We start from the raw sequence: 3,131 nt of genomic DNA, 5'->3' as shown, positions 1-3,131 counted from the left end.
GAAATCAGAATGTTTTAAAGCAGCATGAACAAGTGAGAGGGAACGGTTGAAGAGAGAGAGAGAAAAAGAAAGAGAGAGAGAGAAAGAGAAAGAGAAAGAGAGAAATAGAAAGAGAGAGAGAGAGAGAAAGAGAGAGAGAGAGAAGGAGAGCAAAAGTCCAGATTTTTGTACCATTATTATATCAGTATACCGCCTCAGGCCAAACATCTGAGGCCGAGTGACAGACGGACCATTTGGTTCACACAACAGTAATGTTTTACCAGCCCCTGCGCCCATGTCAATCAATGGCCGGCATGTTCCAAAACATATTCAACACACAAAGAGAACACTTTGGCTTGAGGAAATGGATTGTGTGCAAGATTGGCAGGGGACTCTCTGGATGTGTCAATCACTAAAGGCCCTTTGTTTTACCCCTGTCCCGAGCTTCGAGAACAAAAAAAACGTTTCCCCTTTGTTTCATTCGTCTTTGTGTGCGACATAAACACATTAATTTTTCTGTTTTACATTTGGCTGCAGGAGGAAAACGCTTCCTTCTCCTTTTTACCCCCCCCTAAGATACAAAGAGCTCAAAGAGTGTAATAGTGTAGATTTAACCCACAGAGGGGATTTGTGTCCAACAGGTAAATGTGGTATTCACAGCGTACTCAGCTCGGCGCAGCATGCTTTTGTGAAAGCGCTAATCTACACATTTCATGATACGCTGATGACGAGTGGAGGATGAAGGGGGGGAGGTAGTCAGATTGTAAGCGTTTGAAACCACAATTTCACACAACGGACATTTGAAATCTGAGAGAGCTCTTCTCTGGCATCGAATCTAAGCGGCTCCTCTCTGTTTTTTTTTTCCCCCTTCTTTTTCCCCTCATCTCTCTCCTCTGCTCTCTTGTCCTTTCTTCCTGTCTGGCATCTCCAGGTGCCTCGCTATCTCGCGGCTAACACAGGAATCCATGAGCCGTGTACATCCGCGGCCCTTTGAAAGAGGAAGCCACTTTGCCGCTCGTCTTGGAAAGCACCTTCCATCGTCCTCTGTGTTCCTCGGGGAGATGAAGGCGGCTCCCGCTAGAAGAGCTGGGGTTTTGTAACCAAAGCCACATGCTGGGCAGGACAGCCAGTTGTAAGACAAGAAAGATCTTTGTGGCGAACACAAGTGCTTGGCTGTCCTCTTTGCGTGCCTGTCTGTCAGCGTCGCTTTGCCGGCTGGACACCTGTACAACTGTAATTTTACACAGGCAAAAACAAAGGCGCGCTACACAGGGGGGCGTGTATGGAGGGATTATACGGGCGTGCGTTTGTGAGTGTGTGTTTTCTTTGTGAAGAATTCGGTAAGTGGTGCTGAGTGCCCTCTTCTGAATGTTTGATGGGGGGGGGGGGAAATCATCGCCCTCCATCTCAAAAGAGTCTGATACACCGAGCACATGAATGTGACATTTGACACCTGCGAAAAATGTTAGCCGGAATATTCAAGAGATGGCCTTTGACCTTGAGCGGAAAAAAAAGCTGGGCCCGCGTGAGCACCGAGCGTCTGAATGACTGACAATTTTTGAGTTTTCAGCATGCTTTGGTCTTCTCCCAGTAAGCTTCACTCTCAGTGGTGCTGTCGAGCTTTCTGGAAACGAAGTGAAAGACTGAAGCGTTGAATAAACAGAGAGGGGGGTAACAAATAGGGACATAAGCCTTTTTGGGAATGAAAGGGGAGGTCATGGCTTCGGAATGTCAATGGATGATAGAGGGCAGGAAGAAGAGACAGATAAACTCTTGCATGCTGTCCTTGCGCGCACGCACACACACACATACACACACAATTACCCATGCGCTGTGCTGTCGTCAAAGGTCGAGTGTTAGCTGACAGAAACCACTGATCTGCCTCGGTGCTAAAACCATGATAAGGCACGAGGACACCGGTGACCCATGTCTGTGTGTGCATTTGTGTGTGTGAGTGAAAGAGAGAACCCCAAGTCTTCGCTTCACAAGCCAATACAGCTATGATCACTTATATAGTTCATTTTATCGTTTCAGCGACATCTACTCTAGTTGGACTGCTCACTAGATCTCACACCAGACTCTCATTATACGCTGGTTAAGACTCAGATCTTTCAACAAGCAACACTCTGCTTTCTGAAGTCTAAAACAACACGGCCAACATCATGGTGTGGCAGGTGTTATGCTCCATAATTTAGTAGGAATAATCCATTATGTATATGATTTGGCTTAAATGATACTCACTAAAAGGCACACCCATCACTTCAGTAGTCCACATCTGTTGTGCGCGCGGTGCAGAGGATGAAATAGACTTTGCCTTGAAATGTGTTGTTCTGACATGCCTCATATTTGGTTTGAGGTAGCCAAATATTGCCTCTTTTTTGTATCTGTGAAACCATAGAGGAGTTGAAGCCCCAGCATGAAAAAGATTGAAAAGAGACTTTATATTTTATGATAGATTTCATGTTTTGGAGGGGATAGATGAGCTGGAATAGACAGAAGAGGATTTTGACAGTGTAAATGCAGCTGTTTTTTGTGTCCGCAAAGTCACTTTCTGTTTGTTTGTTTGTTGTTGTGTCTTTAATTCATGGTTAGTGAAGCAGCAGTATCACATATCTTTTTCTAGTTTGGCATTTTTGGAAACAGATGAGTGGATTCACACCACTTTCAGTGCGTGTGAGATAAATCTGAAGCTGCGGCTGGCTAATTATTTTTTTTCAACTTGCCATCTAAAGACCACAAATTAGCATATAACATCATGTAGTGTTTGTTCAATCTGTGCACAAACCCAAATGTAGTAAGACACGTGGTATCGAGGTAGTATGTTGGATAGACTGATTTTTAGTTCATAAGACGTTTGAAAACAGTCTATTAAATCAGTCGTTAGAAACAGTCAGTGATTAGAGATGTCATTTATAAATAGGTCAGCCATAAATGTAAAAAAGCAATTTTTTAATTGCTGATTTCCAATTCATGTGAATAAGGTAAAACATATTTAGTTTGATTGATTAAAACATTTAAGCCCTGTGAAGGAGATTAAAACTACAAATTAAAAGACTGATATTATATAAGTATTATAAATACCTACTTGTCACATGAGCTCATCTGTGATCTACCTGTTGAGCCTTTTAGGAGATGACGCTTGTGATTGATTG

The sequence above is a fragment of the Sparus aurata genome, chromosome 17, assembly GCF_900880675.1.
Source record: "Sparus aurata chromosome 17, fSpaAur1.1, whole genome shotgun sequence".
NCBI classification, from domain to species: domain Eukaryota; kingdom Metazoa; phylum Chordata; class Actinopteri; order Spariformes; family Sparidae; genus Sparus; species Sparus aurata.
This window is presented reverse-complemented; position numbering follows the sequence as displayed.